Here is a 24,461-nt window from a genome sequence, read left to right as displayed (position 1 = left end):
TTGCCATACCTAAGTGTGTCAAACCAACACCGTTGCACACCTTGAATTGACACAATGTTATATGTCACTTATATCTCAATTAAGCTAGAAAAAATAATAAAGGAGGTTAGAGGCAGGGGAAAGACCACAGGCTTGGTGGGCTCTGAGAGTTAAGCAAGCTTGGTGACATCAGCACCCTCTGCACCTCCCGAACCCTCCTACCCATCCCTACTTTTAGCTACTGTCACGCACACTCTCAGCCTTGCTCAGCCCACTGGGAAAACCCACTACAAAAATGTTCCTGATGGGAACAAGGTAGGAAACAAACATGGAAGACCCAGCACTGGATATTCCAAATGATCTGGATCATAATAAAAGGATACTCATTAAACAAATAATAATGATGACCATCTAGAAGACAACGGCAATAATCCACTATGGACGCATGTTTATGGCCCCCTATGATTCTTATGTTGAAACCTTACTCCCCAACAGGATTTTTGGAGGGAGGTAACTAGGTCATGAGAATGAAGACTTCATGATGAAACTAGTTCCCTTGTAAGAAGACACAAGGGGGGGGACCTGGGTGGCTCATTCAGTTAAGCGTCTGACTTCAGCTCAGGTCATGATCTCACGGTTTGTGAGTTCGAGCCCCACGTCGGGTTCTGTGCTGACAGCTCAACACAGCTTCAGACCCTCTGTCTTCCTCTCTCCGCCCCGTTCCCACTGTGCTCTCTCAAAAATAAATAAATAGTTAGAAAAAAGAAGAGACGCAAAAGCTTGTTTCCTCCCTCAGATCTACTGCCATGTGAGGACACAGCAAGGAAATGGCCATATGCAAGCCAGGAAGCCGGTTCTCAGCAGATGCGCAATCTGTCAGCACCTTGATCTTGGGCTTCCAGCCTCTGGAACTGTGAGAAATCCATTTGTGGATTGAGTTCTCCACCCCCACCGTCCCCGGTATATTTCTTACAGCAGCCAGAGCTGACTAAAATAATCCTTGTCTGGGGAGCCTGGGTGGCTCAGTCGGTTAGCATCCGACTTCGGCTCAGGTCCATGATCTCATGGTTCATGAATGAGTTCTTGCCCCACATCAGGCTCTGTGCAGACAGATTGGAGCCTGGAGCTGCTTCAGATTCTGTGTCTCCCTCTCTCTCTGCCTCACACCTGCTCACGCTTTCTCTCTCTCAAAATAAATAAACATTAAAATAAAATAAAATAAAATAAGATAAAATAAAATAATCCTTGTCTTGGAATGATAAGATCTTGAGAAATAAGCCCCCTTCTCTCCACATTCAGATTATTTTCTCCAAAAATGAAATATAATTTTTTGAAGATGTCTTGATTAGACCGGTTCCAGAAATGACCAAATAGAACGAGATACTTTTCTTTTCTCATAGGAAAGTGTATAGATATTTCTGTATATATTAGATTAAGTCATATGGACTTTTATTTTGACATTTAAAATATATGTCCTGCCTTGTCTCACAAAGGACTTAAAACAGAAATTTAAACATATTTTATGGAAATGACTATTTAATTGAGACTATGCTTGGTTATTGTAATATTCCAAGAGTTTTCTTTGAGAATTCTATTCTCAGGGGAACACACAGACACTCTAAAGAGATGCTAGATCGGGGCGCCTGGGGGGCTCAGTTGGTCAAGCATCCAACTTCAGCTCAGGTCATGATCTCACAGTTCGTGGGTTCGAGCCCCACGTTGGGCTCTGTGCTGACAGCTCAGAGCCTGGAGCTGCTTCAGATTCTGTGTCTCCCTCTCTCTCTGACCCTCTCCTGCTCATGCTGCCTCTCTCTCTCTCTCTGCCCGTCCCCCCTCATGCTCTGTCTCTCAAAAATAAATAAACATTAAAAATAAATAAATAAGAATAAAATAAATAAATAGAGAGATGCTAGATTAGGGATCAGCAAACCTTTTTGTGGAGTGCCAGGCACATCACGGGCAGAAACGCTCTGCTGGTGTAACATAAAAGCAGCCAAGCTACCATGGGGAACTACACCTCTGGATTCTGGCGCGGAGTTTATCAGCCACAGTGCTGTTGGTGCCTGGGTCCAGATACTTCCTCGCTGGGGGCCATGCACCTCCCCCTCACCTGTGATACCCCGAAGTCTCCAGGCATTCCCAGATGCCTCCTGGGGGCCACAACTGCCCGCATCTGAGAGCTAGCGCTCTGGAGTCTAGAAGAACGTGAGCAGCTTTCTTAGCAGAAAAGGTAAAAGCTGTCTTTTAACTGGATTTGAACAAATTTGGTACTTTGCCCACGGTGTGATTGATCAGACAAGTATGGCTAGTTCTCCTTGGCCTCTGCTAAATCAAAATAAAAAATGTGTTCGTTGTGCACATTTTATGAGAGGTTTTTAAATATTCTAGCCTTTGATCCATTCATTCATCTCACCTCTGAAACCTCTAACCCTAAAGAAATCTGAAATGTGAGCAATACTGAATGCACAAAAATATCCAACACAGTATTTTCTAGAAGCAATGAACTCTTGGAAACTTAAGGTAAGTGCTCCCCAAATTCCTGGGTTGAAACTTGATGCCCAGGGTGACGGGCCTCTGGGGGTGGTTAGGTGAGGAGGTGAGCCTCCCTGAATACGACCACATCTCATAAAAACAACCCCACAGCCCTCTGCCCTTCTACCATGTGAGGTCTGTCGCCCAGAAGAGGCAAGACCACCGGACCATGCTCACCCGGCCTGATCTCAAACCTCCAGCTTCCAGAACTGTGAGAAGTAACTTTCTTCTGCTCATAAGCCTCGGGGGTCTGTGTATTTTCTTACAGACTAAGAAAACTAAATACAGGATAGCAGTGTCAAATTACATGTTTCATTCACCAGTGGAAGATGTTACAACTTTCAAAAATCATAGCTACAGGGCACACACCCGGGTGGCTCAGTCAGTTGAGCATCCAACTTTGGCTCAGGTCATGATCGCAGGGTTCATGGGTTTGAGCCCCGCATCGGGCTCTCTGCTGTTAGTGCAGAGCCCACTTCAGATCCTCTGTCCCCACCCCCCGCCCTTCCCCAACTCATGCTTACTTGCTCTGTCTCTCTCTCTCTCTCTCTCAAACATGAATAAATATTTTTTTAATTACAGCTACAGGAGATATTAGTAACTGGGGGAAATGCTTTATCACGTACTATTAAGGGAGCCAAGGAAGATGCAAGTTTATTTACAGAGTTCAAGCTCAAGTCCTCTCCCATATTTTCTTAGCAACAGTAAGAACTGTGCTCACACATTAGCTACCCTGAAACTGAAAGATGATGAGTGACTTTGTTGATGGCCAACGGGGGTGGTGGCTGTTTTTTAATTACCAGGAAACCCACAGCTTTTCTTTCTTTTTTTTTTTTTTTAATATTTTTATTTATTTCTAGGAGAGAGAGAGAGAGACAGTGTGAGCAGGGGAGGGTCAGAGAGACAGGGAGACACAGACTCTGAAACAGGCTCCAGGCTCTGAGCTGGCAGTCAGCACAGAGCCCGACGCGGGGCTCGAACCCACGAACCGCGAGATCGTGACCTAAGCGAAAGTCGGACACTCAACCGACTAAGCCACCCAGGCGCCCCCACAGCTTTTCTTTCTAAAGCGGCCTGGAGCAACCAAAGAGCAAAGCAGGTAGCCCCCGGGCTGGGGGTGGAGTGGGGGAGGGGTGCTCTGTTATTGTCCTGATCTGGATTCAAATCTCAGTGCAGAAGCCTCCTTAGCGGCCTGCAGGTTACAGAAACTCTTCCGGGACCGACTTCCCAAAGGGGAGTTTACAAAGTTCCTACCCCAGAGGGTTGCTCTAAGAATTAAAGGAGACAATGGCGGGGGTGGGGGGTGGGGGGCAGGGAACAGGGCCCATTGCAGATGCCCAGGAAAGGTGAAGTCTTCTGTCTGGTGGAAGGGCCCAATGCCTTTAGGGAAATTCCGATGACTTCCTCCACCTTTGTTATCTTGAATTTCTCTCCAACCAAAAGAATTCACACCTCTAGAATAATGCCTCCCAAGGCCGATCTGTGTTCCAGTCTTTTTTTTTTTTTAATGTTTATTTAGTTTTTTTTTAAATATTTTTTTATTTATTTCTAGGAGAGAGAGAGAGACAGTGTGAGCAGGGGAGGGTCAGAGAGAGAGGGAGACACAGAATCCGAAGCAGCTCCAGGCTCTGAGCTGTCATCCCAGAGCCCAACGCGGGGCTCGAACATACAAACTGTAAGATCGTGACCTGAGCCGAAGTGGGATGCTTAACGGACTGAGCCACCCAGGCGCCCCTCTGATTTGTTTTTCAAGAGGATTTTTTTTTTTTGGTCAATTAAAAAGACTGTCCACCTTTAGATGTTCAAATTGTATTTTTCTGACTATCTTGCCTGTGAAACTGATGGCAATAGTAAATGCCAACAGTAATTTTTTAATACCCTTAACTGTCAAGATCGAAACTTGACATCCATCCCTCTGATGACACCAGTTTTGTTTTGCAATGTTATTGTTAATGAATCCCGAAACTCTGACAACCTCTGCCCCCCACCGAAACTAAAGGCCGTCCTGGACGCTTGCCTTTCTCTGCTTCCGGAATAAGCGTGTCATGCAATTGCCTGCCCTCTCAGAAGAGAAGACGAGAACGTTCTTCCGCGGCTAAGTGATGCCCTTGCCGTGGGGTCACCATCCGTCTGTGACAACGTAAGCCCCCGGGGAGTCACCCCCCGGTCACCTCTGGGCAGTTGTGGCTACATCTCTCTCGCGGATGGGAAGAGTCTGCTAGGAGACCTTTCCCTCCCCTTAAAGAGGTGTGAATCCTTGCTGTGATTTTCTGAGCTGGCGCCTGCTCTGTTTTATATTTGTTTACCCAGAGTTCTACGGATGCTGATTAATTTCCTAAAGTTGGCCTGGAAATGCGGCAGCTTCTCCGTTGGGGAGGCTGGCCTTTGTTTCCGAAGCACAGTAATTGCTGTTCTTAGCTAAGACTGCCCCCGTGTGGTCAGAGGCCGCATTACCATGGCTGGGGGAAAACCCGTTCCTTCCGCCCAGGGTTTAAGGAAATGGCTAGAAAAGGCTATTTTAATAAAACTAAAGTTGGGTCTCCGCCTGAGTCTGGGTTCTGAGCGTTCTAGAGTCTTCCAGAGGGAGAACGTAACCCAGTTAAATGGAGACTGCTTTAGGATGGGGGTGTGAAGCCAGGCCGTACTTCTGAGAGAACAGCCCCTCAGGCCTCAGTTTCCTAATCAATAAAATGGAATTGGGCCGCACACCTAATTTGTGAAATTAAGACGGACAGATTAAAAACAAAATACAGCCTGTGTTCCTCGGCACGAATAAGAGCTCTGTAAGCATCGTCATTATTCAGTCTTATGCAAACTCAGTTATAAGCCCCGCGTGTGTTACACATATAACAATTTTTCAAATGTTGTCATTGATAAGGTACAAGTTCATCGACTGGCGCAAAAGAAGTTTTGGTGGCTTTTGTCATCAAGGGTTACCAATCTGCTTATGTAGCATCACCTGTGTGTCAGTCACTGTTCCACACATTAGAGACTGAACAGTCACAAAGTGCAATTAAGCCTGATTCAGGCTCAGGTCATGGTCTTAGGCTGTGAGATCGAGCTCTACGTGGGCTCCGCGCTGACCGTGTGGAGCCTGATTGGGTTTCTCGCGCTCTCTCTCTCCCCTCCCTCCCCACCCTCTCTCTCAAAATAAATAAATAAACTTTACCAAAAAAAATTTTAATATCTATTAGCTATAGCTATTCATCACATAGAGGTAAAATTCACAAAACATGAAATTAACCATTTTATTTTATTTTTTTAATGTTTTACTTATTTTTGAGAGAGAGAGAGAGAGGCAGAGAGAGAGAGAGAGAGAGACAGTCAGTGTGAGCAGGGGAGGGCCAGAGAGAGAGGGAGACACAGAATCTGAAGCAGGCTCCAGGCTCTGAGCTGTCAGCACAGAGCCCAACGCGGGGCTCAAACCCTCAAACCACTAGATCATGACCTGAGCCAAAGTCCAACACCTAACCAACTGAGCCCCCCTAAGCGCCCCTAAAATTAACCCTTTTAAAGTGCACAATGTAACCACTTCTAGTGTGTTCACACTGTCATGTGACCCTCAGCTCTAAAGTCTCAACACATTTTCATCACCGGAAAAAGGCGCCCGTATCCAGTCCGCTCTCACTCCCCGTTCCCCCTCCCTAAACCCCCTGGCAGCCCTGGGCTGCTTTTTCTTTGGACAGATTTACCCCTTTGTGATATTTCATAAAACCAGGACACTACGTTATGTGGTCTCTTGTATCTGGCTTCTTTCATTTACCATAACATTTTCAGGGTCCCTCCGTGTTCTGCCATGTATCAATATGGATAGATTTTTTTTTAAGTTAATTTATTTATTTTGAGACAGAGAGAGACTGCACAAATGGGGAAGGGACAGAGAGAGAGAATCCCAAGCAGGCTCTGTGCTCCCAACGCAGAGCCCAACACAGGGCTTGAACACACGAACCTCAGATCATGACCTGAGCCGAAAGCAAGCATAACACTCAACTGACTGAGGCGCCCGGGCGCGCCGGACGGATATCTGAAGACCACTTTCCGTGTGTGTGGTACAGAGATTAAAAACGCTTGGGCCCTGGAGTCGAACACTCTACACACGTCTCAGCCTCTCCAACCTCAGTTTCTTCCTCTGACACACAGGAGTCTACGGTTGATTTGTCGTGAGTCGGTAGCGGAGGTGAAACAAGATATGCCCTCGTCACAGCTAACACAGCGGCCGGCTCACAGCCAGGTCCGAAGAAGTTTTAGCAAAAAATCTGTGTCCCTTTTTGGCTGTTGTGTCTCATTATGAGTTGTGTTATTTGAAATCACTGGTGTGAAAGAGAAGAAACACACACACAACGAAGACTTCGGAGTTAGATTCACATAGAAATCTTGGCTCCGCTGCCCTCAAGCTGGATCGTGTTGGTAAAGGCACAGAGCTTCTGGATTCTCAGTTTCCCCATTCCCTGGAGACAAGCCCGTGCCTGGCGTCCTTGTTAAACTTGCGACATTTTGGCTCCGGCCATGCTCGCAATCGTAGCTTCCGTGGCTACTCCGTGGCTCGTGGCACCAAATCTATGACAACATAAAACAACAGATGTAACGTTGGTCACCTACCAAGGGTGGTGCCTGCCTATGAACGTCATTACACACCTGATATAGACAGCATGAGGCAGCCCTTCGCCCATCTGTGTGTCCCCAAAACCCAGAGCCAAACGCCAAGCAGGACAAAACAGCAGACAGGCCCAGATTGGGGGGCATTCCACAAAATATTGCCCTGTACTTTTTTTTTTAAGTTTATGTTTATTTTGAGAGAGAGAAAGAGCAAGGGAAGAACAGGAGAGAGAATCCCAAGCAGGCTCCACGCTGTCAGTGCACAACCCAACGCAGGGCTCGAGCTCACACACTGAGATCAGAAACCTGAGCCGAAATCAGGAGTCAGACGTCCAACAGCCTGAGCCCCCCAGACGCCCCTTGACCGGTGCTTCTTAACACTGTGAAAGTCACCAAAAAAAAAACCAAAAAAAACCAAGGACAATCTGTAACTGTCACCGACCGGAGGAGACTGGGGAGACGTGGCCAACTAAATTCAAAATGGTGCCTGGGCTGGATCTGGGAAGAGACGGAAGAACATCAGTAAGAGAACGAGTGCGTTCAGAGCGAGGAAATCAGCCGGTGTATCTTCCTGGTGTTGACGGACCAACATGGTTCCTTAAGCCGCAGCATCCGGGGACCTGGATGAAGGGCGTGCAGGAACGGTCTGTACTATCTTCACGACTTTTCTGAGTGTAAAGTTGCACCCGAATAAACCATTTCTTTAAAAAAGAAACACATCCTCTGCTCAGGCTGCTGTAACCCATTTCCATGGACTGGGTGGTGCTGGAGGCTGGGAGGTCCCAGCATCTGGGGGCTGACCTTTCTGGTCCCGGGTGAGGACTCGCTTGCTGGCTTGCCCGTGGCCGTCTCGCTGTGTCCTCATGTGGGGGGGGGACAGAAAGAGCTCATGCCTCTTCTTACGAGGGCATTGATCTATCATAAGGGCTTCGGTTCACGGCCTAATCCCCTCCCAGAGGCCCCACCCCCTAACACCACCACTGGGGTCCAGGATTTCAACACAGGAACCAGGGGTGGGGGTCAGGGACAAAATTCAGTCCATAGCAAACATACATCCGTGTGTGCAGGTGTGTCTATGTACATGTGTGTGAGTGTGCAAACCTTCTGTGAGCAGTGGGTGCCGGGCGAGGGGGTCTTCCCCATCCTTCAAGTCCTAGTCTTCACCCCCCCACCCCCCCACCCTCCCAGCTTTCCAGGAAGCAAAGCCAAGTTCACTGAGAAATTAAGTAAATTCGGTCATTTTGCCGAATTTACCAACCGTGTCTTGAACACCTTTAACGGCTCTTTAAAAACAGGAATATTTTGGGGCGCCTGGGGTCTCAGTCAGTTAAGCGTCCAACTTCACCTCAGGTCATGATCTTGAGGTTCGTGAGTTCGAGCCCTGCGTCGGGCTCTGTGCTGACAGCTCAGAGCCCGGAACCTGCTTCAGATTCTGTGTCTCCCACTCTCTCTGCCCCTCCCCCACTCATGCTCTATCTCTCAATAATAAATAAACGTTAAAAAAAACCCTTTAATTTAAAAAAATTAAAAATAAATAAAAACAGGAATATTTCAACAGCCTTAACAGCAAAGTACCATTTTGTGACTGATTATGAAACGTCATTGTCTGAATATTAACTAGTCAGAGCTGGAGATGCTCTCTGAGAAGCTGCTGGGAGCATCCTAAACATGTAATAAAGTTAGTGAAACTGAAATCTATACAGATGAACGCTTCCTACGTTCATCTTTTTGAACAAAAATCCAGCATAAACTCCACATAAGGGACCTGCTTGGGGTATCATGGTCTTTCACAGTCTACTGAACAGTCAGCTCGACTTTCCTTTATGATACAAAGTGGGGTTCTCTTTTATCAGTTTCACCGATAGCCTATCGGCCCTATTTTTCTAAAAAGGGACATTTTTTGGAAATGTTTGTTTATTTTTAGGACAGTCCAGTTGGGAGGATCTGACACAGGCCCTGTGCTGACAGCTCGGAGCCTGGAGCTGCTTCGGATTCTGTGTCTCCCTCTCTCTCTGCCCCTCCCCTGCTCACTCACTCTGTCTCTCTCTTTCTCTCTCTCTCAAAATAATAAATTAACATTTAAAAAGTATTTTAAAAATAAAAATATATGTTTTCCTTTGCCAAATGGGCTTTGCTTTTCAAGGTCTATCCAGTCTGAGACTACAGAGCAGGTGCGTGTTTTTCAAGGAGAGAAAACCCCAAACCCTGGCATCCTCCGACGCCACGAAATTCCAGCCTACTTACTCCCAACAAAGGCTTGCCCAAATTTCTGTTTACCTGATGACCAGACGCCACCATGTGGCAGTGACGTGTCTGCGACCTTCAGCTCCCACCGCACGAAGGAAGGTTCCGGGGGAATATCTGATCTCGTGGGGGTCATGCACATTCGGTTCCTACAGTGGAACTGCCTTTCCCGTGCATCCAATCCGCAATTTCAGATTTGCATCACTCAAACCCCGCACAAAAGAGGAGCTCGCTGAGCCAGCCAGTGTCCAGCCAGGCTGACGCTACTTCTGAAAATCCTTAAGCTTCTTAACTCCAGGTGTCGTTCATATTGTAGATGAAAGGGGGCCGTCGAGCTGGCTGTGATCTATGATTATTTGTTTTATATTAAGGATCAACAAAAAGCAATAAAAGGAGTCATTAGAGGATTCCATTTTCCAATTCGCTACACTTGCCTGCTCACCTTTAAAATCTAATCGATAATAATGAGGCAGCGTTAATATGAGTTCAACCGAAAGTTCAAGTATCGCCGTTGATTCCTTGACATGGCCTTCCCGCTTCGGGTCGATAAAACCCTGGATCTAGCTGTGCAGGCTTGCAGCCCCATGTCGTCTCTCCACCGGGCGCAAGATGATGTGAACCTCCCCGACCAGCGACCCAGCACCCCTTCGGCCTCTTCAAATCCTTCCCTGGCAGAAAACTCTCTGCTCAGGGGATTCCCCCCCGGCACACACCCCCGATGATCCCTGAAGTGGGCCTTGTCCCCTTCAGGCTCCCAGAGGGGAAGTTCAGAGGGACCAGCAAGTGCAAACCGTTCCTTATGCAGGTCTCAGATCAGAAGACACTTCCACCAGGAAGCCCTCCAGACCCCTCCCCATGAGGGTCAGACTCACCAACAGAGGGGATCTTCCAGAAATGGAGATCAAGTTCAACGTGAGCAACCTGTCGAGTGTCCCTGCTGCACGGATGTTCAACCCCCTTTGGAGGTGGGCCGTGTCCCCATCATGGTGAGACACCGGCTAGTTGCTGGGGATACAGCTGTGACTGAGTCGCACTGACGTGATTAATCATGTTCACCCTTCACGCAACCGCCTAGTGGCTCGCATCACGCTCAGAGCAAGAGCCAAAATCCTTCCAACGGGTCATCGAGACTCGGTCTCCTGTCTCCTCTCCTCAGCCACCGGGCCAGCCAGCCACCTGCACCTTCTCGCTGTCCTTGAGGAGTGCAGGGCCTTTGCACCTGCTGTTTGATTTGCCTGCAGTGTTTCTCTCCGAATAACTACACGGCTCACCTCCTTCAAGTCTTTGTCCAAATCTCATTTCCTGGGTGAGGACTCTTCTGCTCTCATATTTGAAGTTACATTGCCACCCCCAGCCTGAGTTCTGAGCCCTCTTAACAATTAATTTTCTACTGGTTCTTTTTTTTTTTTAATTTTATGTTTTATTTATTTCTGAGAGAGAGAGAGAAAGAGACAGACAGCATGAGCAGGGGAGGGGCAGAGAGAGACACAATCTGAAGCAGCTCCGGGCTCTTAGCTGTCAGCACAGCGCTCAACGTGGGGCTCGAACCCACGGACTGTGAGACCATGACCTGGGCTGAAGTCGGATTCCTAACTGACTGAGCCCCCCAGGCCCCTCATGGACTTCATAGTCTTGCAAGAGAGAGTCGGCCTTCAGCGGGCTTCACAAATGGGCGTCCCAATTGTAACAGTGTAACAACAATCACACAACCAGGAGGAGACGCAGGCGCGTGGATGTGACCCGGGCTCTGCAGGGAACCGCATCTGGGTCCCCAGCCCGGCCCTGCTCCATCCTACCTGCGCCCGGAGGAATGGTGTCTAACTGTCCCAGCCTCAGCTTACACGTTTGGAGAATGGCATTAGACTGGGCTGACCCTAAAGGTACGTTGTGAGCCAAAACCTTAATATTGTTCTGGTTTTTATTATTTTTTTAAGTTTATTTATTAATTTTGAGAGAGGGAGAGAGAAAGCGAGAATTCCAAGCAGGCCCCGCACTGGTAGCGGCAGAGCCCAATGTGGGGCTCAAACTCACGAACTGTGAGATCGCCACCTGAGCTGAAACCAAGAGCCGCCTGCTTAACCAACTGAGCCGCCCTGGCGCCCCTGTTCTGGTTTTTATATTCTGAGTGCTAATTCCTAAGTGCTTTACTGTGGTGGTGGTGGTGGTGGTGTTTTCATTTTATGAGTTGAAGTATAACATACATAGAAAGGTGCCCAAATCACACATATAGACCTCAGTGAATTTTCACAAAACAAACCAGCAGGGGCACCTGGGAGTCTCAGTCATCTGGGCGTCCAGTTTTGGCTCAGGTCATGATCATGCAGTTTGTGAGCTCAAGCCCCGCATCAGGCTCTGTGCTGACAGCTCAGAGCCTGGGACCTGCTTTATATTCTGTGTCTCCTTCTCTCTCTGACCCTCCCCTGCTTATACTCTGTCTCTCTCTCTCTCTCTCTCTCTCTCTCTTTCTCGAAAATAAATAAAACATTTTTTTAAAAAACCAGCACAATCAAAAAGGGAAGTACTTCCTGCATTCCAGAAGCTCCCATGTGCCTCTCCGCTGTTACCCCAACACCACCACACCACCCACCACCCTGACTTCTAACAGCATAGGTTACTTTTGCCTGTTTTTGTCCTTTACATACGTGGAAAACTGCAGCATGGTGTCTCTGGTGCCTGGCATCTTTCCCTCAAAACGAAGCTTGTGAGATTTATCCGTGTCACTCTGTTAACTGTAGATCATTCACTGTCACCATAGTGTTCTACTGTAAGCATACACAGCTTACTTACCCATTCTACTCTTTTTTATTTTTTAATTGATTTTATTTACGTGAGGGGGGGCAGAGAGAGAGAGAGAGAGAGAGAGAGACGCTCAAGCAGGCTGCACACTCAGCACAGAGCCCAGCTCAGGGCTCGATCCCAGGACCGTGGGTTCATGACTTGAGCCAAAACCAAGAGTTAGACACTCAACTGACTGAGCCGCCAGGCACCTCTGTCTTTTCTATTCTTGGTAAGTATCTGCACCTGTGCTGTTTTAACGTACCAAAACATTGGTATATTTGGTCATGTAATGCCATCATTTCTGTGCTTTTAAAAATCTGAAATCAGAATTATTTACATCACGTGGCACAGCCATGGGGATATTCGTTGTATTAAAGTTGTATCTGAATAGAAGTTCTAGAAATCTCACGATCTGTTATTTTAATTCCCCTTTGGGGGTGACTGGTGAGTTTGAGCATTTATCTACCTTTGTTTTCCTGAGGTCCCATGAGCCACACTAAGCCTGATCCACTTCCGGAAGCCCTTGACGATGTCATATTAGCAGGGGGTAGTCGGATGAGGAGTGTGGAGATAAGGAGAGGGGCCATGGAGAAAGAAGAAAGAGGAAGATTACTGGCTCAGTCTGCTCTCCCAGGACATTATTTAAAAATAAATGTTTATTTATTTTTGAGAGAGAGAGACAGACAGAGCACGAGCAGGGGAGGGGCAGAGAGAGAGGGGGAGACAGAGCCTGGAGCCGCAGGACTCGAACTCATGAACTATAAGATCATGACCTGAGCTGAAGTCAGACGCTTAACCGACCGAGCCACCCAGGCGCCCCTGGACTTCCTTTCCTTTTAGGACATCACCCCGTTTCGGGATCATTGATTCGAACTGGCACCTAGTTGCCTTACATGCCCCCCGCAAGCCAAAAGCCACAAGCACCTCCTTCCCGCCTGGGCTCTGTGACAAACCGGCATCTGACGACACAGTGAAGAAGACAACGAAAACCAGAGCTCCTTTCTTAAAAATATATATATTAAACTGAGTTTTGGACATTCCTGGAAATTGAATACCTGAGAGTGTTGTCATTCTGCTTCCAGGTTACAGTCGCTAAGGGCGAGGGATAAACTGGTTAGGCTAGCTCGTGGAATGTTGAACTATAAAAATTTTAGATATTTCAGTAAAACCACAGTAGAGTCTCATATTTCCTGCAGCATTTAATTTTAATTTTTTTTTTTAACTTAGAGAGAGAGCGAGGAGGGGAGAGCAGAAGGAGAGAGAGAGATAATCCCAAGCAGGTTCCACACTCAGCAAGGTCCGATGTGGGGCTCGATCCTATGACCCCGAGATCATGACCTGAGCCAAAATCAAGAGTCCTGAGCCCCCAGGCTCCCTCCTCTTCAACATTTAAAATAACACAGATATTCTGTCTTTGAAAAATTGTCCCAAATAGTTGAATGTCAAAGCTGCTGGGACCGGTAAGGGAAGTTGGTTTACAACAGCGCCACCTGGTGGTGAAGTTTATTGAACACTTTCCAGTGTGAACTAAAATGCCTGGGGTGCTTCCGTAAGTTAGTTCTATGGGAAAAATAGCTTTGAATCATTCAAACTTTTCCATTATGAATTGTCTTTAAGAACGCACTTCTCACATACAATTTGGCAGAAGGATTTTGTGCTCATCACCTTCATCGTAATTGGAGAACAGTTTGGTTCCAAATGGAATCAAATCCCAGTTACGGCTTCAGCTAAATTCACAGAAATATCCACCTTTTACAAAACTCGTGTGGGGCTCCTGGTGCCTCAGTGGGCTGAGCATCCGACTCTTAATTTCGGCTCAAGTCATGATCTCATGGTTTGTGAGTTGAGCCCCGTGTCCAGCTCTGCACTGACAGCATGGAGCCTGCTTGGGATTCCGTCTCCTTCCTCTCTCCCCCTCCCTCCATCTCTCTGCCCCTCTCCTCCTCATGCGCTCTCTCTCTCTCTCTCTCTCGCTCGCTCGCTCTCAAAATAAATAAATGAACTTTAAAAAACAAAAAGAACGCTATAGAATAATCCCATTTCTGGTAACAGTAATAAGTAACAGTATGGGCATAGAGGAAAATCAGAAGACACAGATTCTGAATTATTAAAGGTGTTTCTCTCTGGAGGATGGAGTTTCACTCTCTTTACTCTAGATTTACACAAGGCTTGCCTTTTGATAGAGATATCATGCACTTGTAATTTTAAAATCAGGAGGTTTTTTATGTTGTGGTAAAATATGTATAACCTAAAATTTCCCATTTTAACCTTTTTTAAGTTACAATTCAGCGGTGTTAAATACATTCACTTTGCTATGCAGCCATTACCACTATCCACCTCCAGAACTTTTTTATCTTCCCAAACTGAAATTCTGTCCCCATCAAACTCTCCACCCTCCTCCCTACCCCACCCCCACCCCAGGCAACAGCCGTTCTAATTTCTGTCTCGTGGCTTGGACTATTCTGGGAACCTCACATAAGTGGAATCATATACTATCTGCTTTTGTGCAAAATGTGGGAGTTTTTTAATGGTTTTTTTTTTTAATGTCTGTTTATTTTTGAGAGAGACAGAGCGTGGGCCAGGGAGGGGCAGAGTGAGTGGGGGAGACACAGAATCTGAAGCAGGTCCAGGCTCTGAGTTGTCAGCACAGAGCCCAACGCAGGGCTCAAACTCACAAGCCATGAGGTTATGACCTGAGCCGAAGTTGGCTATTTAACGCGCTATTTAATCAACTGAGACACTCAGGCGCCCCAAATATCTGGGGGGGGGGGTAGGTTAATGCTTATTTATTTTTGAGAGAGAGAGCTCACGTGAGCAGGGGTGGGGCAGAGAGAGAGGGGAACAGAGGACCTGAGGTTCTGTGCTGACAGCAGACAGCCCAACATGGGGCTCAAACTCTCAAACCAAGATATCATGACCTGAGCTGAAGTTGGATGCTTGACTGACTGAGCCACTCAGGTGCCCAAAATGTGACTTTTAATGGAGAAAATAGAGACGCTAAAGCATTGTCTCTGTCCTGTGTAAAGCCCCTGATCACTGTAGTGTTCCAGAAGCTCTGGGCCCCAAGCCCCCTCAGGGGGTCCACAGGGTCAAAACAAAGAATTATGAAGCTACTTGCTTTCCTCAGGCCACCTGACGTGTGATGTCAAGACTAGATGAACGGCAGAGATGACTGTCCTGCTCTCTTTCATTACGTAAGGCACTAACGAGTTACAACAAAGTAAAACATTGCCACTCTTCAGAAAATTTCTTTTGCTTTGGGAATTTTATTATTTACCATGAAAAAATATGTTTTTCATATTAACATGTAGTGGGTTTATTATTTTTCCTCTTGAATTAATAGGTGTCTTAATTGTTTAAAACCCTATGGTAAATTTCTATAGGCATAACCCACATAAACAAAAACTTTTGAGGCCCCTGAATAATTTTGTAAAAGTGTAAAATGATTCTGAAGCCAAAAGTTGTTTTTTTAATGTTTTTATTTATTTTTGAGAGAGAGACAGAGACAGAGCACAAGTAGGGGAGGGGCAGAGAGAGAGGGAGACACAATCCGAAGCAGCTCCAGGCTCTGAGCTGTCAGCACAGAGCCTGATGTGGGGCAAGAACTCACTAACTGTGAGATCATGACCTGAGGCGAAGTCTGTTGCTCAACCGACTGAGCCACCCAGACGCCCCCAAAAGTTTTAAGAATGGCCACATGGGATGTCTGGGTGGTTCAGTCAGGTAAGCATCTGACTCTTGATTTTAGCTCAGGTCACAATCTCGGTTTTTGGGACAAGCCTCGCATCTGACTCTGCACTGACCATTCGAGACCCTCTCTCTCTCTCTCTCTCTCAAATAAATAAACAAACATTTGAAAAAAATAAAAGAGGCGCACCTCGGTGGCTCAGTAGTTTCAGGGTCTGACTTTGGCTCAGGTCATGATCTCACAGTCTGTGAGTTCGAGTCCCGCGTCAGGCTCTGTGCTGACAGCTCAGAGCCTGGAGCTGCTTCAGAGTCTGTGTCTCCCTCTCTCTCTGCCCCTCCCCTACTCTCTCTCTCTCTCTCTCAAAAATAAATAAACATTAATAATAATAAATGGCCACGTTATGTTAACCTTTCTTCTGCTGAATGGTGCTTGCATGGCTGTGGACCACGGGAAGTTTTTCTCTGTTTAGGTGACCTGTCAAAGTGTAAACGTCTCAGGTATGAGTAACACTTGTTTCCAGCACTGTCCCCAACATCCCATAATCGGATTATCAAACTGTGCCCACCAGCCGTCTTCACCACTCACTCTACGCACACATGCCCTGGAAGAGCCATTCAAATACTCCAGACCAAAACTCTCTTGATACTAATTACCTTTTATTCTTCTCAATACCTCCCCAGCCACGTGTGCTTGGCCTGTGAAATCCTTTCACTTGATACAATGACGTATAAGGGATAGAAACTAACAAGCGTTGAGTGTGCTTTACTTTCTTGCCACAGATGGAAATGCGCAGTGACTCAGCAGATCATCTCACAGGGAGGAGGCTATTTGGAGATAATTCTAGAAGACCATCTCTCTGTCATTAAAGAATTGCTAGGCTGGAATAAATCATATTCATCCATCCATCCATCCATCCATCCATCCATCCATCCACCCAACACCTACGAAGGAGAGCTGGGCTTTGCGCTAATTAAGCATTAATACATTCCTTCCCCTGGGGAGCCCGCCTTCAAGTGCACACCCTAACAGCAGGTGGTACTGAGTGCTATGGGGGAAAAATAACACCAGATACAGATGTAAGGAGGCTGGAAAGGCTTCGGGGCAGGTGACTTACGAGCACACTATAGGGTGAAGTCAGGGAGCAGGGCAGGTACCAGAGATAAAAGTGTTGCCAGGTCTCAAAATAACAGGGATACACCCCTGCTGAGAGAGGAAGGTGCCCAGATGTTTCCAGAAGGAAAACCAAGTCCTCTGTGGCTGCCATAATAAATGAGGGAAGAAGGCTAAGTGGGGCCAGAGGTCAGGCGAGGATTTGGGGGTTTTCCCTACGACTGAAAGTCCGTGGGGGGTTTGAACAAGGATGTGGGTAAAATGATCTCTATGTTAAAACAGTTCCAACAGGCAGGTGGAGATTCCGCTGGGGGAGAGAGGGTTAAACAGGGAGGAAGGGAGACAGGAGGCGACGGCTGCCCTCCAGGGGAAGGGCTTGGCTGAGGGTAAGAGCAGTGGAGGCGACAGGAGATCGTCCATGTGCCCAGAGGTTTTGCAAGAATAGAGGCCCAGGTTTGCGCTCCGCTCCGATGAGGAAATGAGAAGGCTTCTCAGAGGGCGGAAGGGTCCCGAGCCTTCGATGGAGCGGGGGAAGCGCTGTGGCTGGTGCTTTAATCCTTCCCATGTTGAGTTCACATGCCAGCGCCCCCTGGCTGGCTGCACGGAGGAGGTGACTGCATGAGACAGAGCTGGCCTGGGGGGCGGGGCTGGAGGCAGTCCTGATGCCAACAGGTGTGCTCAGACCTCTGAACCCCAGGGTCCTGTCTTGTCAGAGGTGGGGGGAAGGAAAGGATTCATCTGTTCCCAAAATCCCAACCCGGGGCTGCTGGGGGTTAAAGGGAAAATCCCCAGGGAATGAGGGTGGCAATTAGTCCACTGACAGACAGAGATGATGGCTGGCAGGCATGTAGCTCAAGGACATTTTAATTATCATTCTAATGAGACTGCAGTTGCCAGTTTGAAGCTATTTGAAGTCACTTAGAATTCCAAATGGAAAATCTAGGAAGTTTGGGTAATCTCTCACTCCAGAGTGAGTAAGAGTCCGAGGTGCCTGTCAGACGTGTCTGGGGGACGTCAGGGCTTGGAAAGGGGGTGCGAGAACACGGGAAACAGGCTAGAGCAGCCACAGGAATTCGGGAGTTTGATGTGTGTGCAAACGTGATTATGAAATCTCGCTGGGTGAATAAGGGTAAAGGGCAGGAAAATTTTTGACTTTTTTCTTCTTCTTTGGTAAGACTTTTCACAAGCTCACAGAGTGGACATTCTGTCATCCTGCTTCCCTGGTCTGTTTTTTCCAGAGTCCTCCCAGAACAAAAATCTGATGTCTTCCTGAATACCTTCAAAGGCTTCCCTTGCACTCACGTCACCGCCCCAGATCCTTGAGATTTAATACCTCGGACCCTTGCCTGGGCTCCAAATTCATCCTGGAGCCGTGGTTCTCCACTGGGGACACTTTGCACCCTAGGGACATTTTGGATTGCCTGAAGCCCCGTCTGTGCCCCTGAAACGGGAAGGGGTGCTGCTGGCCTCCAGTGGGCGGGGCCAGAGTCATTGCCAAACAGGGTCCATTGCATAGAAGACGCCCAGCAAAGAATAAAAGGCCAACACCCTTCATCCTTTATAGTTTTCCACTTAGCAGCTGGCCTCACCGCTCAGCTCTGCTCTCCAGTCTTCTGCCTCCTGCTGGCTTCCTTCTGTTTCTGCAACAGCTCACATTTGGGTCTGTTCACCGGTTTTCAGCCCATCTTCGGCCCCCGCCTGGAGAACGGGAGCTCTATGAAGGCAGAAGAGGCACTTTGGTTCATGGACACAGATCCCCAGTGCCCAGCACCAGCGCGGAACACTTGGTAAACACACACATGCCGAATAAATAAAAATAGGCAGAGGGGGCGCCTGGGGGGCACAGTCGGTTAAGTGTCCGACTTCAGCTCAGAGCATGATCTCGCCGTTTGTGGGTTCGAGCCCCGCGTCAGGCTCTGTGCTGACAGCTCAGAGCCTGGAGCCTGCTTCCGATTCTGCGTTTCTCTCTCTCTGACCCTTCCCCACTCAGGCTCTGTCTCTCTCAAAAATAAATAAACATTTAAAAAAATAATAAAAGCAGGTAGAGAGGCCACCAACTTTCGCCTCTCCAAACGTAGTTTTTTCCCCACCTTGGGAGTCATTAGGTTTTCAGGAGAAAAGCGTGCTTTCTTAAGAAAAAATTAATAAAACCACTCAAGTCAGCCTGCACTAGTGTTACTACATGCTCGTTTGCATATAAGGGCATATGAATAGAAATGCTTATGCACCTCTATCTTTGCAGAAACAAACAACGGAAGGATAAATCAAAAACTAATTTTATAAAATGGTTACTTATAGAGGGGAGGCAGCAAGGTGAAAGGGATAAAAAAACTAATGAGCTCTGAATATACCTGGTTTTATAGTTTTGATTAAGAAACTGCTTTACATAACAAAACTATGTTTAAAAGGGGAAAAAAGCAAAGTAGTATCTAAAGATGGAAAACAATGAACCTAACAGTACGTTAAATTGTTGGCAAGCCCACAGCTAAGGAATTTGGAGCTCCCTAACCCATGCTTGCATCCCTGGAGTGGAATTTACGCAGTAGAGAGCAGTGACCATGAGAGACCTGACGGCCGGACCCCCACCCCCAGGGATGAGGATTTTGCTAGTCCGGGACCACAACTTGAGAACCAGTTATAAACAAGTGAAACTTAACAAATTTGAAGTCCTCCCTGAGAATGTTGGTAAGAAAACTGGCATCATGACTTCACTGCTGTATGTAGCAGGGTACATAAAGCAAGTCATGATGATATCAGGAACCCAACTTTTCAGAGAGTTAAATATAAAGTCAAAGAAATAAAAGTGCTGTTTTCATTTTGAGACAGAAACGGCCATATAGAGGCGCCTGGCTGGCTCAGGGAATAGAACATGTGACTCTTGATCTCAGGGTTGTAGTTCAAGGCCCATCTTTGGCTTAGAGATTGCTTAAAAATTGGGGAACCTGGGTGGTTCGGGTCAGTTAAGCATCTGACTCTTGGTTTCTGCTCAGGTCATGATCTCATGGTTGGTGAGTTCGAGCCCCACATCGGACTCCGTGCTGACAGTGAAGAGCCTGCGTGACATTCTCTCTTCTGTCCCTCCCCCACTCACTCTCTCAAAAAAAAAAACAAAAAACAGCAATTAAGTCATTGAAGTTTTTTTTTTCGTTAAAAAGCATATATATCATTGTTGTCTATGTTAAGAAGGCCCAGGGGTTGAAGCAGCCTAGGAGTAATGAGCACACTTACCAAAACACACTGAGTCGACCAGAAGGAGCCCGTCGGCCAGGGACTCAGGAGACTGAGCATCAAAACGACGCCTGCAATTTGCTTACAACGTGTCAAATGTACGAGTTCCTAACAAAAAATTCAAAAGTTCATTCACCAGTCATGTCTGGGACCAGACAGGATACTGGGCACCAGACATTATTCTAAGCTGGTTAATCAAGGGAGAGAATCAAGTTTTATACACACTTTTTTGTTGAAGTTGTTATTTCAAGGTAATCAAATAATCACATGAGGTCTTCTGTCCAATAATAAATGCAGAGGAAATGACAGAACTTTAAAAAAAAATCACCTTTTGGGGCGCCTGGGCGGCTCAGTCAGTTAAGCATCTGACTTCAGCTCAGGTCACAATCTTGCGGTTTGTGGGTTCGAGCCCATGTCGGGCTCTGTGCTGACAGTTCGGAGCCTGGAGGCTGCTTCAGACTCATGTCTCCCTCTCTCTCTGTCCCTCCCCTGCTCGCACTCTGTCTCTGTCTCTCAAAAATAAACAAACATTAGGGGCACCTGGGTGGCTTAGTCGGTGGAGCGTCCGACTTTCGCTTAGGTCATGATCTCGCGGTTCGTGGGTTCAAGCCCCGCGTCGGGCTCTGTGCTGTCTGCCAGCTCAGAGCCTGGAGCCTGTTTCAGAGTCTGTATCTCCCTCTCTCTCTGACCCTCCCCTGCTCACGCTCTCTCTCCTAGAAATAAATAAAAATATTTTAAAAAAATAAACATTAAAAAAAAAATCACCTTATACAACCTTCCTAACGTTCGTCGGTGGCTGCAAAAAACCCAAGGGAGAAATGGGGAACTTGATGACAGCTGGTTACTCTGACACCTAAACCCACTGATCAAACGTCACCACAGGTTGGAAAACCAAGGACTGTGTGTGTCCGGAGGTGCTGCAATCAGGAGCACCCCGCTCCCCAAAACTGAGCTCAAAGCTACTTTAAACCCCTGGATTTAACTCACCAGTTTATAGGACACACAGAGATTTGCAGGGACAGGTCAGGTGAAACCACAAATGTGCAACAAACCCTGAGAAGAATGTGCCAACTTCTATAGGACGAATGACCCACCCTCTTCACGAAGTAAAATGTCCTCTAAGGTGTATGCGATGGGGGGCGGGGGGGAGGGGTTGGATTAAAATAGGCTTAAAAATCTTCTAAACTAATTAAGTGGGTAAGACTTGTGTGGGTCTTGATCGCAACTCAACTTACCAAATGTAAGGCGACCCTTTTGCAAGGTTATGGGGACATGGTGGTTGGTGATGAGGAATCCTCGTTCACAGAGCTGTGTGTGATCGTGAAAGCCTCGATCCATTAGGGGTTCAGAGTGAAGGGTCTTGGGGATGAAACTAAATCCTGTCCGAGACTCGCTTTAAAATACTCGGGGGAGAAGAGTGAGGAGCTCGCCTCATGCTGCTGGGGAGCATTGAGGATTCATCACATGACCCTCTCTACTAAACTGCAGGCTTAAAATTGTATTTGCAAAAAGTTAAAACAAAAGCAGAAACGAGGGACACAATAAAGACCAAAAGCAAGGCTGCAAAACACCAAATCTATATTTACATCCACATATAATAACATAACTTTAAGCTGAAATACATCATAAATAAAACAAGTAATGTCTACTGTTTGACAAGTTAAGTATCAACAATTAAAATAAATCAAACTGGAATGAAATAAATACATAAACAAAAATCCAACGGATTGTACCTCTATTATATGTACTGTTGTCTCAAAGGAAAAAAAAAACATACAAAACCAGTAGTATCCCAATAGTTAATACTGATGGACCAAAAAAAAAAAAAAATTTGGAGGACAAGGGCTGTGGAAAAAAGGACATTTTTATGTATTCAGAAAGTGAGAAATGTGGCTAGAAAAGAGAAATCTGAAAGCCCCCCAAAATTTCAGCATGACATGAATTGACTTGTTTTCAAATAGATTTGGTGATTTTTTTTTAAATACAGGTTTAAATCTCAGCCCTCTATTATCTCGCATCCCCTTTTAAAGATTTACATTTAGAGTCACAGCAAGCTTCCTGTAACACTCATTGGATTAGGCAAAGATCAAGTCAATCATCTTGCAAATGTGTTAATCTTCAAAAATAGGCTATAAAAGTGCAAAACTATGGAAACAAACATCTAGATTATGTCCACATGGCTCAGCTTGTGAACAGGAAATCAGGTGAATGGGGCACACTCTTCCTGATACAAAGCGTTCCCTGCGATGCCAACAGACCGTGTCCCATCAGGCCTCCCTGGACCGCGGGACTTAAGACTTCTCTGTCAAGTACGCTTCACGTTGCATAACGAAAACGAAACACCACCACACGCAAAAAGAATCAGGACTCTTTCAGGACTTTACTCTCGCTCTAACACAGAAGGGCGGGGTAGGGGGGGAGGCAAGAAAACTCAACAGTGCAAATTTCTTTTCGAAACAGTTTTCTTAATAAAACATTTGGTGGTCGCGAACCCCACTGACTGCTGAATAAATTCAGCCGCGGACAGCATTTGAAAGGGAACGAAAGTCTAAAACATCTAGTAGTTAGCCAGCTGGTGGCCATCCTCCCTCTAAAAACCCACACTGCATCTGGTTGCTGGAAACAACCCAGAGTGGGAAGACAGCCGAGGTCAAGGGCCAGCTCGCATCTTCCCCATTTACCAGAAGGCTCAGCCGGCAGTTCCCTATTCAGAATCAACGGGTCTGTAACGAACTGGGAGATGCCCACAGTGAACCCAAATGCCAGGCGCCCCAGGCCTTCCAGACACAAACCTAAAATTTACCCCAACACTTTCATGTCCTTTAAAACTGCTCCCAATATATGTAATTCACATGTATAACTCAGCATTTCGGTTTTTACATACTAAATTAAGCGAAAGCCAAAAAAAACAAAAAAACAAAAAAACACCTGAATTTTCCAACAAAAAAATGATGAACTTGATAGGAAATAAATTCAAGTAACTCCACACAGAATTTGATCCGTTTGCCGGATACGGGGCTCCCCTGCGGAGGACGAACCCTCTTAAAAACCCCAACAGAGCACACGCCGCTCTCAGCAGGGGCTGGCGGATCTGGACTCTTCCTCAGCTGACAGACTGAAATTTTGCAATAAAAGGGCACCAAATTCGGAACGGCTGACCTCAGTGTACGCAGCGCATGTCCACAGAGGGTCGATGCTTCCGTTAACAATCTCGTTAAGACAATAGACCGAGGAGGATTTAACATAATACAGATCATTGAGCAATTTTTTTTTTTTTTAAACATACATTTTCAATGAAAGAGCACAAATAGCAGGAACTGGGCAAGGGGACGGGCTCCATGAGGGCAAGAGGGAGCACAGTATGTGAACAAGCAGGTTTCGAACTTACATATGTACAGAGTTACCTGAGGTGCAAGCGTTATAGACTCTCCCCCCCGCCCCCCACCCGGGCGGCTTCCATTCAGCAGCGCTCACGTAGGCAAAAGACTCCTCTTCCTATTTGGTCAATCCTAAAAAAAATATTCAGGGACAAAATAGAGATTTCCGGTCTCCATTTGTGTACAACCCAACTGTTCCATCTAATAGTTTTTATTGCTATTTGGTACAAAAGTCAACAGAACAACGTTACAAAACCGTAGTGTTCCTGGTGCGTCGCATGCATGGTGCGGTCACAGCTTATTCCACGAGCTTCCGCCACCTGCTTTCTCAAAGGCTGGACTAACTCAGTTCCATGGACGGCACACACATCCGTCAGGACCTACGGGGGAAACGGGGTTCAAGAAGTGATCAAGATAAAACGGAAAACAGCTTGGGAAAATCCTTTTTTTTTTTTTTTTAATAAAAAAGAATAACGAACAGAACCAAAGGGATCTCTGCAGGCAAGGAGCCCCCCTTAGGCTCCAGTGTTGCAATGCAGGGGCGCCTCACTGGCTCAGTGGGTGGAGCACGTGACCCTTGATCCCCGGGTGGCGAGTTCGAGCCTCATGATAGGGGTGGAGATTAAAAAATAAAATTGTAAAAAAAAAAAAAATTGTTGCAATGAAAATATTCGGACTCTACTACTGCTGTGCCGCCTCAGGGACACTACCTCACCCTGAATGGTGATTCCACGAAGATGACGTCACCGAGAATCAGGATCTGATCAGTTACATGAAGCCTGGCAAAGGGCACGAGAAACTGAAAAGGCAGTAACATTATGTGCTCAGCCAGCATCTAAGGAGTCTGATCAGGGACAGTCCCGGCGGTGGGCTAGGCAACAAAGGAATTCGTTCCTTTCCTCCTCTGGAGCGTAGCTCGCGGCGAAGTG

General features: G+C 46.8%; 1 protein-coding gene across 6 annotated transcripts in view; it reads right to left on the bottom strand.

Moving 5' to 3' along the window:
* Positions 1-23,417: 23,417 nt before the first annotated feature.
* Positions 23,418-24,461, bottom strand: part of ZNF217 (zinc finger protein 217) — a 38,717-nt gene continuing 37,673 nt past the window's right edge. For all 6 annotated transcript variants that reach the window (XM_039229984.1, XM_039229986.1, XM_039229987.1 and 3 more), the window contains one exon: positions 23,418-23,912. The gene's annotated coding sequence lies outside the window, so the exon portion shown is untranslated. The remainder of the gene's footprint in view (positions 23,913-24,461) is intronic.

This window comes from Hyaena hyaena, unplaced genomic scaffold, assembly GCF_003009895.1.
Source record: "Hyaena hyaena isolate Hyena2069 unplaced genomic scaffold, ASM300989v1 scaffold_42, whole genome shotgun sequence".
Lineage (NCBI taxonomy): Eukaryota > Metazoa > Chordata > Mammalia > Carnivora > Hyaenidae > Hyaena > Hyaena hyaena.
The sequence above is the reverse complement of the archived record's forward strand: the minus strand, read 5'-3'. Positions and strand labels throughout refer to the sequence as shown.